The following is a 12600-nucleotide window of genomic DNA, read 5'->3' on the forward strand; positions in this document are numbered from 1 at the left end:
TGTATTCGCTATCCTTTCACTGGCTTATGCCCTCAGAATTTTGCCGTGGACGAAGGCCGATCTGGAAAACGTCCAGCAGCGGATACGGACAACTATGTCCGAATTCCGAATGCATCATCCAAAGTCTGCCGTGGAGCGGATGAACTTGCCTCGTGACATCGGAGGTAGGGGCGTGGTTGACGTGGCGGCACAACATCATCGCCAAGTCGACTAGCTGCGCGCTTATTTTTACAGCAAAGAGCAGGCGAGTTCCTTACATGCGGCTGTTTGTAAGGCAGACTGTGGGCTGACTCCACTTAACTTGAAGAATCAATCCTCTGAGTGAGGTGAAGTCGAACCACGAGCGGATTGACGAATGGAAGTCGAAGGCAATGCACGGTAAACACGTCAATTGTCTTTGGCAGCCATTTGTCAATTTGCATTTGTCGAACAGATGGTTGTGTGCTGGGGAGCTCTTTGCTAAGACGGAAGGGTCCATGTGTGCCATTCAGGACGGCGTGGTTGCCACCCGAGCTTATAAAAAGCTCATCATGAAATAACGGGTGGAGAACGACCAGTGCAGAATGTGTGGTTCGGCGTTAGAAACGTTGAACCATCTCACTTCTGGCTGTACTTTAATGGCACCGGTGTAATACATCACCAGGCATAATGCTGTATGTAAGGTTATCCATCAAAATCTTGCATACAAGCATGGACTGATCATGGGAACATGTGCGGTTTACCAATATGAGCCGCAAGCAGTACTTGATAGTTCTGCTTACAGCATGTATTGGGACCGGCAAGTTCTGACTGATCGCTATACTCTACACAACAAGCCTGACGCACGGTTATTTGACAAGACGAGTCGCTCCGCGTATATTATTGATGTTGCTATCCCCCATAATAGCAACATTGGACCGAAATACCTGGAGAAGAAGGTGAACTATGAGCCATTGGCTCAGAAAATCAAAGAAATTTGGCGTTTTGAGCGGGTGGTTGTAGTTCCCATAATATTGTAAGCTACAGGTATTGTACTTAAATCCCTCATTGCTTCCCTTGATGTACTGGTAGTTTCGCACAGTCTGGTTCAAACCATGCAGAAGTACACCATTCTGCGTACGTGCTCGATGTTGCGGGGAGTTCTCGACGGATTCTCCCATTAACCTTCCACCGGCCACCACCACCAGGTAGGATCGTCCGAGCCTAAATGTTTGGCACTTAGTGCTAGTATTAGGTAAAAGCCGGCATCTGCCGTGATTGTGATAACTCGGAAATAATAATCGTTGGTGCAACAATCCATATTGGATTAGGGCCTTGAAGTGTGTTAGAGCAATTCATTCAAGACCGTAACGGTGCACTACAGGATTACAGTACCCGGTAGGAGGCAATATGGTCAGCATTGCGCTCGCCCGAGATTATTACCCTGATTTGACTCCGGTACTCATTCACAGCTGAGTCGGCTGGTATCCGACATCAAATCACGAGATAAATCTCACTACCACCAGTGAGATTTGAACCATAACCTTCCGTATGACAGCCTTGTGCTCTAACCATTCAGCTATCCGGACACATAGTTATACATGCACATATATAAATTGATCGTTCACATATTTCCGATTTACTTCCTGCACAAAACCATACATATGTACTTATACAGTACCACTGGTTTACTGTACAAATATATTTATCTGAATTATACACTACCCCAAAGCTTCGTTAACATATACATATAAATACATACATATGTCTGCATCGAGTAGTTGATATTGATAAATAAATGATTAATTAACTGAAACGAAGTGTTTTCCTGCGACCTCCATTCATAAGAGCTCACTTTGTTGTGGTATTGACGAATTGATATGTTATGATGACATCATACACGTTTTAGAATGCACGAAATTCACACAAAATGTAAAAGCTTCACTTTTATAACTTTGTTAATAATAGTGATATTTCCTTCAAACTTCCTAAAGTTATGTCTTATGTTATCCCTTATGCAAGTGCCAAATTTTGTACTTCTAGCATGAACTTGAGAGGTTTCCGGCTAAATTTCTAAAATATGGACTTAAGTCTTAGTTAGTTAGTCTTAGTCTTAGTTTAAACTATTATTAATTTTATTTGTGCAGATATCGGAACGGGATGTATTTTCAGGCCTAGATTTCGTTTAGATACACCACTGGGTTTTTTTTTAGATTTTTCAGTTGGATATCAAAAATGGGACCAGTTTGCAATGACCGCGGCTTTGCGACGGGAGCAGAATCTCATTCGCCTCTTTCTGATTGAATTGATCTTGACAGAGGGGAATGATTTGCCGCATCCGTAGGCGCATGCGCATGTTGCTGCAAAATGAACTCTCGGTTGGGATTGGCACCTGAAACGACTGTGAAGACGGTTTTGTAAAACAAAACCTCATTAAAATCGGTTTAATGTCTGTCTGTCTGTCACAGGCACTTTTCTCAGAAATGGCTATATCGATTGACACGAAATTTGGTGAGAAGGTGGGACCTGTGTATCCCCAGACATACAGTGAGTGATATTCTCCTACGTTCAGATTTAGGGGGGTCCCCATAGATGTAAAAGGCGGGTGTAACATTTTTTCACCAAATATAGGCATGTGGGGTATCAAATGAAAGGTCTCGATTAGTACTTTTCGAAGCCGGTCTTAGTTTTGAGATTGGTTAGAAAGACGGGAAGTGGGAGAGGTGCAAAGTGATGATTTCTTTAACGGAGCCATTCTCAGAAACTACCCAACCGAAAAATCTGAAAAATTTCATGAAGCTGCCTCTATATGCTGCCCAGGCCTTAAAATACTCTCCATAACGATATCTGTTCAAATTAAATTAATACTAGCATATTACCATATTTTTGGGAAAACTGAGTAAAACTCCCCTGAAGTTTATCCCAGACTTATAAAAGTTGGTAGTAGTATAAAATATAATATGAAGCATAATATCCCCAAGTTTGATCAAAATCATACTATTACTAACAAAGTTACAGTAGCTTAAAGTTGACTCTCCCCTGTAAACTTACTGCAACTAAATATGAGTATCACATTCAAGTGGGTAGTCGGACATGCTAAATGCATGTACATAACGGACTACGTACAAATGGGATAGTTCCACACTCAAATATACTCACACAAGAAGCAAACAAAACCTTTCATATCTGAAGCGCCCAGCTTCCGGTTTCCCGACTTGTGTGTATCTGTTGTAGGTTAAATTCTTCGCATTTGCTAATAATATTAAATTCAGAGTCTGAAGCGTATGGGGTTGACTATTATCAATACAGGGTTTTCCATCAAATGGTTTATTTAAATCGATTTTTAAAAACTAGAGGGCAATGGAATTTTTAACTACGTAACACCGAGATGTTATGCACTCGCCGCTCCTCACATCTTCTTGTTTTTCTTCAGCCTTTGTCAAGTTCACAAGCAGGGTCGGGTCGTTGTGATCGTTTTCGCCATTTTATTTTATCATCCCCATTTAACGTATCAAGCCACCGCTGTTTCGCCCGGCCTTTTGGTCGCTTACCATTGACTTCGATGTTCAGAGCAATCTTGGTAAGTGAATTCTCGTTAACGCGAATTACCTGACCATACCATCGAAGACGCCTTCCTCGGAGTTTCTCCACGATCAGTGAGACCCCATATCATCATCATGAACGCCGCAGCAACCGGTAATGCTGACCACATTGTCTCCTACAGTGTTCTGTAGTGTACCGTTACGATCTTGAATGAAGTGCTCTAACACACTTCAAGACCCTGATCGAATATGGATTGTTGTGCCAACGATTATTATTATTATTATTGTGTTGTAGAATACTGAGTGTTAAGCATAATAGCACTGGCCTCTTAAACATGTTTTGAGGTACTCGTGGGTCGGCAAATAAGAATAGGAATGTAGGTTAAGGTAGGTCTAGAATAAGCATAAAGAAATGTTAGAATGCGTGGATATTAAAAAGCGAACCCGCGAGGTCGGTAAAATGCGAGTAAGTAAATTAGAAACTATGTAAATTAATTAAAGGAGTTTTAAGTGACATAGTGTAATAAAGTGAATTAAGAAAAGCAAATAAAGAGTTCTGGTGATTTACAAGAAGCGAATAGTGAAAGTAGAGGTCACGACAGTGCAGCTGATGTCCATATTCCAACAGTTTTGCATCGCTTACCGCAGAGAGAAAATCTGATCTGTTGCTGATTTGCCTGGAAGGAAGCCACTTTGGTATGGGCCAATGATGTTCTGGGCGTATGGAGCTATCCGGCCTAGTAAGATAGCGGAAAATATCTTATAGATGGTACTCAGCAACATGATACCTCTATAATTGCTGCACTGTATGACATCTCCTCTTTTATGTATGAGACAGATAATGCCCTGTTGCCAATCGTCAGGCATTGGTTCACTGCCCCACACCTTGATCAAAAGTTGATGAACAACTTGGTGCAATTGGTCGCCTCCATATTTAACCAGTTCGGCTGTAATTCCATCGGCTCCTGGCGAATTATGATTTTTAAGCCGATGAATTGCACGGACTGTTTCTCCTATACTTGGTGGTGGTAATATTTGTCCGTCGTCTTCAGTTGGCGAGACCTCCAACTCGCCGATGTTCTGGTTGTTCAGAGGTTCATCAAAGTACTCAACCCATCGCTCCAATATGCCCATTTTTCTCGGCAGGATGAGCATCCAGGTGTATAAGGCTTCATCTTGTTGACTTTTCGAGTTCACAGAGCTGGTGGTTCTCCCAGGCTTCCTTTTTCCGTCTGTGAAGTCGCTTCTCCGCTTGCCGGAGTTCGTGATAAGTCTCCACGCGTGCCCGCCTTCTTTGAGAATGCAACATTACTCCGTATGCAGCATTCTTCCGTTCCGTTGCTAGCTTACATTCACCGTCAAACCGGCCGTCCCGAGTCTTTTTGCGGCTGTGGCCAAGTATGTTTGTGGGAGTATTTTTTTGATAACGTTCTTCAGGTGATTGTCAAGATCATTTGTGGATGCTTCATCTCCAGGATCTCTGTTGACTGCGGTTATTGCGGCATCTATTTCCCTCTTATAGGTTTTGCGAGGGCTGTGTTGTGGACGTTTCAGTGTTAACTCTCACCTGATTGTCAGAGGGGATTCTGGGTGGTGTTGTTATTCGAGCTCAGAGCACCATGCCAACGAGATAGTGATCCGAGTCTATATTGGCCCCTCTATATATTCTGACATTCATCAAGGCTGAGAGGTGCCGGCAATCGATCAGCACGTGGTCAATTTCGTTGGAAGTGGTCCCTTCTGGAGAGGCCCACATTTGTTTATGGGCTGCATTCCGCGCAAACCACTTCTAATTGAATAATCCGCAGTCCGTTATCATTGGTTACCTTATGTAAGCTATGGGAGCCAACATATCGCTTGAATACGGGCTCCGCCCCTACTTGGCTGTTAAAATCCCCAAGTGCGATTTTGATATTTTATCTGGGACAGGCTTCGAGGGTTCGTTCTACCGCCTCGTAGAAGGTATCCTTCTCCGACTATGCAGTCTCCTCTAGGGGCGTCAACGTTAATGAGGCTTATGTTATTAAATTTGCCTCGCAAGCGCATAGCCGGTAGCTTATGTTTTCAAAGTCGATAACTGCTGGTTTCATTTTTTGGCTGACTAAGAAACTTACTCCAAGCACATGGTTTACTGGAAAGCCGCTATAATATATGGTGTGCAACATATCTCCTGCAATGCTGTTACATCAGTCCTATATTGGGACAAGGTGTCGGCTAGCTGCTTGGCAGCTCTATCTCTGTACAGGGAGCACACGTTCCATGAAAAAATGTGCAAATCGTTATTCCTTTTTCGTTGCGGGGTTCGTCGTTGTGAAATCCATCCAATCCGAGGCTCCTATTGTGGCTTCGTAACCCGTGTAGGGTTGTCAGCCCTACTCAACCCCCAACTTGGAGGACCAGTTGGTACAATTTGTCCCGATTTTAAGCGCGGGAAACTCGCCTGCATCCTTCTCCATTTGCAGCTTTTCGTTAAGAAAGAGCTCCCAGCGGTCACTACGTGGAGGTGGACATAGGGTTTGGTAGTAGAGCTGTTGGTGTTGGTTTAGCAGGCGTTTCCCAGGTTTTATGCTCAATCGTGGGTATACTACCCTTTGACCATCTAATTTGCATGGATTAAACTGCAGTCCATTCGCGCGAAATTGGTAAATTAAAACTGCTATAATTTTGATATTAATAGCCGGACTTGGCAATACTATGCCCGATACTGTCCACAATGCTGCTGCAAAGTTTAGTACTCCTAGGATAAACTTAAGGGAAATTTTTCGATTTTAAAAAGTTGGTAATGTACGATTATCAAATTTATGTTAGCGGAGGTCGCAATGGGGCATATTTTGAGGCCTAGGTAGTTTCCAAAAATAAATCCTGTTTCACTTTCAGTGTGCATATTTTGACTCCACAACTTAAGTGAAAGCTGAAACTCCTCGTAAATTTATGTCATTCTCTGTATGCGGGGGATTTCATAGTTCCTATATGTTCACCAAATTTCGTTTGAATCGGTGAAGCCGTTTTTGAGAAAAGTGCGTATGACACACAGTGGATCTATTTTAATAGGGTATTATGTTACACAAAAGCTTAAAACCATAAACTCCTTCCTTGTGTTTGGAATTTCTGATTATTCAAAGCCTAGCTTTACCCGTATTCTAAGGTAAAGTATAGATAAATTTCAACAATTTCAATGAGAATTATTTAAAAAATTTCTGGCAAGGATACTTGGTTGATTTTTCAGTTTTCCTTAATATGTATTAGTTTGATTATTAAGTATTTCGTCATCTACGAGAGAAATATTTATCTCAATGTAAGCTACTACTCCTGATGAACCAAAGTATGCTATTATTCCAAGGACCTCCAACTGAGTTTTTTGGAGCAGTTTTATATTTGAATTTTTTGTTGCACTCCATAACTGAATTCCATAGATCCAGATAGGTTTAATTAATGGCTTGTATAATAGAATAGTAACTTGTTATCTAGTACTAAACTAGAATTTCCGTTGATTAACCAGTAGATACTTTTTACTTTTATTCTCGTTTGCGTTCGTTTAGATTCGATATGTAGTAAGATGTTGACCGACGCCAAGATACCTGGACATTGTTAGTTTTTGGAATGTTAATTTCATTCAACGAAATTAAGGGGCAGGTTTTTCGATTCAGAGTAAACGTAACGTGATATGTTGTACTCTCTTTCGCACCAATTCTCCATGTCATTAACCACTGTTCAAGTTTTTTCAAATCAAATTCACACCTGCTTTAATAGGATGATCTTTGGATGTGAAGTTTTTGTATGTTAATCGGAACGACCGGTCATTTATGTAGGACTAGATTTTTTAGCATCACTTCGGGCCTAATCACCATTTGGGGAACAGCTTCGTATTCAGACCATTGGCTAAGTGAATAGTTACATATAATATCGATATTTCAACCGGTTTGTAGATTTTTTTGTTAGAGCTTCCGGTTCGCTTCCTCTGAAACGCTGTCCGAACATGTTTATGGCAGGAGAATGATTGGATAAGAGTTAGTAACATGGTTCAGCTGGAATCGTTTCCCGACGAATATATATTTAATTCCGAAATCGATGAGATGGAGTGTTTTGCGGCGGTCGGCCGGCCAATAAGTTGGATGCCCAAATTAAATTCTAATCCTTTGTATCGCTCAGAACATTCCAAAGCTCTTTGCCTTTTGGAATGACTACTCTAGAGCCCCAGTGACCATGCTTCCGGTTGTAATCTCCCACAGCTATTAACTTATTTACTAGAGTCGAAAAAAAAATTCCGAAAATTTTTGGAGCTAATTTTGGATTTTAGAGAGCTGTAGATTGATGATTAATCGGACATCTTTGTTACTCAAATATATATCGCTTCCAGGTAATTGGTACAATGGTTTTCAAACTCATAATGCCTGAGAAGCGGTTTTATAAAGATACCAGTACAATCATGAGCCTTACCTTCAGAATGTTCCGTATCGTAGAAAGTGGATCCTTTAATGCCGAAATTGTATTTATACGCTAGGTGTATTTCAGAGATGAACAAGATTATATATCTTTCGTTGTTATTTAGAAAACTCTCCAATTTGAATTTATGTTGTTTTATGCCATTTGCATTCCAAAGGATTTTTAGTAGACTCATTTACTAAGCATTTGCGATTGGTGCCTGCATCATTACTTGTATGGTTTGTATAAATTGGTTTAAAAAGTTCTGCTGCTGTTTTTTTATCGAAATGTTCCTCTTCAACATTTGGTTTCAATATGTTTGCATGCGTAATTTAACATTGGGTTCAACTATGTTCGTGATGGGAGGTTTGAAGTTTGGTATGTTAGCTCGGGGTAAATTACTTTTTTGTTTCACTATAACGAATACTAATCATCCTCGATAGTTAGCAATATGTGGTCTACCCTAGTTGCTACATTTCTTTACACTTGCATCATCATTCTTTGCTTCGCAGCTTCGTTGCCGCAGATTATGCAAATGCTTAGTAGCTTGCGATAAGCTTTTGAGTGCCCTGGAACTCCTGGCAATTTTGACACTGGGGTGAACCCATTCTTCCCAAGTTCTTCGATAGTTATTTTTTATGGAGAAGATAACATAGATTGTAAATCGGATGCGTTTTAGTGTAGTCCTGGATTTTTGTTCTTGTTTATTTTAACTTTACGATTTTTTAAAAATGTTACCATACGGAAAATAGTACCCAAGATCCAGTGGAATTCAAATATCACTAATCTCTAGCTGGATACGCTCCCACGGAGCTAGCGAAGATTATGCTAAACTTCCTTCTCGTGGCGTATTCCAATCAAGGGGGGGAAAGTAATGGCGAGTAAATAATTCAAAGTTGAGGTATACCGATGTTCATGTTCACATCAGGGGTAGGTAGGTATGTAGGTATCAGTGGCCGCGCTTCGAGGAGCTCAATTAGCGCTATGTTGCGCCGTTTTGATGCCAAAAACTCCTAAGACCGTGACTGCTGTTATGAGAGCAGGGAGGTAGAGTTTAGCCGGCTCGGATTTTCAGAGCCAGCCCGTAACATTCACGAAGGAAAGCAGCTCTCCCACTCTGCAGCTAGAAATCTCTTTGAGTTCCCCAAAGAATTGTTTACGCAGTGTCCGTAGCCTGACTCTATTTAGAGCTGGGCAACCACAGAAAAAGTGCATTTCCACACGTCTGGCACAGGAGATCTCGTGATCGGGCTATGTTATAAGTAGGTCAAATTTTCTTTGACTTGGCACAGCTCGTAAGCCTTCGCCATCTAAATAGTGCGATGATAGCCGCCAGCAAAACACCAACTGTATTCATCGAAGGGCTGCCAAGAGCAGAGCAGAGCCTGGCCAGCCCGCTCATTCCCCTCTATGTTTCTATGCCCGGGAACCAGGAGGAGGGTGACCTTGAGCGTGCCGACCAGATGGTTCAGCCCGTCTCTGCACTGCCCCACCAGCCTTGATGACCACTTAACTGTCGGCCAGAATGGCTATGTTACGCTTGGGCCTCGTTCACATCAAACTCAAGAAAAAGATCTTATGACATTAACACAATAATGGGAATTGTAACTAAAATTAAACATTACAATTTCCAAACGTAAACTATGTTAACTCTTCACGCCTTCCCAGAAATTCATCAATAGAAACCTCATTCGCGTGAATGGTTTAAGCAACTAAAGAGAAAAAATCAAAATGTATCAACCGCGGAAATGGTAATTCTGCAAGCTTTTGAATCCGTCGTATTGCTAAGTCTTTCAAGAAAGAAAACAAAATGGTACTTTCCCCAGCAAACAAAACGACAAAAGAACAGTCTACATTCGGATCACTATCTTGTGGACGCTGCAGCATGTTAGAAAAACGACAGTACCTCGAAACACTTCTAACAATCAGGCGCGAGTAAACACTAAAACCATCGATACCAAAGTACTCCGTACCAACTTCAAGGGAAAATGGATGCCAAAATAACCGTAGTTATCAGATGAAAAATCGGCCGCCACAAACAAAATGGGAAAGACTGGTTCCAGCAAATGCAGCAATTATGGAGGTATTATGTTGCTAGGCCGAATAGCTCTCCAGTCTCCAAATAATTAATTCCAGGCGATCAGTAGTGAATATTTCAAAATGAGCATATCGAAAAGTAATGCACCGGAAAAAAAGGAATTAAATGACAAAAAGTGTTTATTATTTCCAATTCAATTCAAAATATCAATACAAATCGTTGACGACAATAACTGAACGGGAATCTTCTGAAAATCGCGCCTTGTCACTGTATAAACGGTTTCATTGAAAAGCAGGTGTAAATAGTTTTCGTCGACTCTTTTAAGTGCTCGACTCGTTCTCTTCACACTCCCTTTGCATGCCTGTATAATTCAACCTTTAAGCTGTACACGGCCATCACAGAATTTGATATCCTGACAAGTCCAATAGGACTGACTAGCATGACTCTGACCCATGTGTGTGGTTAGATAAAGCAACAGACTCACTCTCGGGATCTTTCACGACCAATAACGGGATATGACAATGGGATGCCCTATCATGCATCCTTTTTAAGCTGGCCGTGGGAAAAATGATGCGTGATACTGATAGGCACTATCCTCACCAAGTTCACCCAACTACTGGCTTATACTGACTAAATTGATAGATATACAAACTGCTTTCATTCAAATTGAGCAGGCGATGCAAGACCTTTGGAGTACACATTAATGAAGACAAGATGAAGTGTATGGTAGCAACACCCGAAAACGAAAACAGTAACAACATCGAACAGCACTTATCAAACGAAAACAGTAAAGATAGGAGAATTTAACCAACCATTTGAAACCTCTACTATTTAGTGTCGAAAATCACAACCAATAACAGCTATGACGACGCCATCTGCACATGGTTAATGGTAGCCAACAAAGCCTATTTCTGTTTACAAAAACTGTTCCGGGAACTCCTAGCTGGACATACTATACATGAACATTTATAATTTTGATTGCAACACGCCAAACTCAACGAACGAGAGAAGAAGTAAATTGGGAGTAATCATTTGCAATCATCCTGGGAACAAAATAAGCGAACACCCATTCAATTAGCCGTTGTTGTCATTGATTTTTTCAGTAAAACTCTAAAAGCCACGACTATACATATATTGCCTATCGGGATGCTTCTGCATAGATAATTATACTAAATTCATCAAATTTTGGGAGGCTCTGGAACCCAATGTTATCCAAATATTATTTGAAAGCCAATTTTTCTCATCTAATTTACCCATTTGCTTGCATATTCATCTTATTAAATCGAGCTGTTTTATCAAAATGGAAATATGTACTTATAAGATTTGCAGCATTTCCACTGATGCAACTCATTAATAATAGAAACCACCATTAGAAAGTTTATTGAACTAACCCAATTGTAAACAAAAATTAAAATAGGGTTTCGCTTCCCTTGCGTTTGTTAGATATAAATAAACAACGAATCAGTTTTAACTCTATTCGCGTTCAACATTTAAGAGCACAGTATTCAGACGGTTGCGAGACGTTAGTTTGTTATCCGAAAACCTCTATTAAAGCCACAAAGCAAAAAGAAACTGATGCGATAGGCCCTTAACCATTGAGAATCAACAGAAGATTTTAAAATTGTTGTTTGGGGTGATAAATCGAAATTTTAATTATTATGTTCAAAGCAAAAAACTTTTCGTTTGACGTAGCAATGAAAAAAAGATGATGCCAGATTGAGTGATCCCATCCGTCGAAAATTATATGGCTCCATTTTAGTCTAAGCTTCGTTCTACACTCATTGAAATGCATATTTAATAAGAATTGAGGGAATTACGACAAAAAGGGCAGTATAAAATAATTCTAACAAAAAAAATGTATTCCTTCCAGACTAAATTTAATGAATTGACTTTTCAATAAAACGACGAAGTTCAAGATTATGTAGAAATTTCTTAGAAGATAGAAGGGATGTTGAAAAACATAATATGACCACCACAGACTCTCAACACCAAAGAAATTTTGTGGGAAAAACCCGATCGGAAAACTTAACAAGAAAACTAGAAGATTGTCTCACAAGAGACAAAAAATAAATTGATTGCTCGTATGCCAAAATTGGTGGAATAACTCAATGTACAGGAGAATGCTTCAGTGAAAAATCAGTTTAGTTTTTTTGTGATTTTTGTAGAATTATGGTGGTTTCGAATTTTTGGTCAGTAGTGTACTTCAAGTAGACGTCAACGGAAAATTTACTCATCTCGCACTTCTGCAAATACTGCACATTACCGTCTGATCAACCAACATCAATTAGGATCCCTCATCTTCTCCTTTTTCTTCAGCCTTTGTCCCGTTCACAAGCGGGGTTGGCTCGTCGTGATCAGCTTCGCCATTTGGATCCCTCATATTCCACACAAAAATATAGCTTTGGCCTAGTTTAGGCTCAAACTATTGGCGGCCTAAACTTGGATATAATTTGCACCCTTGTCGTGTTTGCGATTATATAAAAAGGAGCGTTTTCACCTGTTGCCAATTTCGACCACGCTGCTCCCAGTGCAGAGGTGAGGCAGCATCTAATGTGTTGGCTCTGCCCTGGAAGAAATCGTTAGTCGTCTTTCTTTTCTCTTGACAATCGATATCGCGACACCGTTCAAATTGCCATGAAC

General features: G+C 40.6%; 1 protein-coding gene across 1 annotated transcript in view; it reads right to left on the minus strand.

Moving 5' to 3' along the window:
- LOC119655108 overlaps nucleotides 1–12600 on the minus strand; it is a 31946-nt gene that overhangs the window by 14398 nt on the left and 4948 nt on the right. The gene's annotated exons all lie outside the window — the stretch shown is intronic.

Source organism: Hermetia illucens, chromosome 4 (assembly GCF_905115235.1).
Source record: "Hermetia illucens chromosome 4, iHerIll2.2.curated.20191125, whole genome shotgun sequence".
NCBI classification, from domain to species: Eukaryota; Metazoa; Arthropoda; class Insecta; order Diptera; family Stratiomyidae; genus Hermetia; species Hermetia illucens.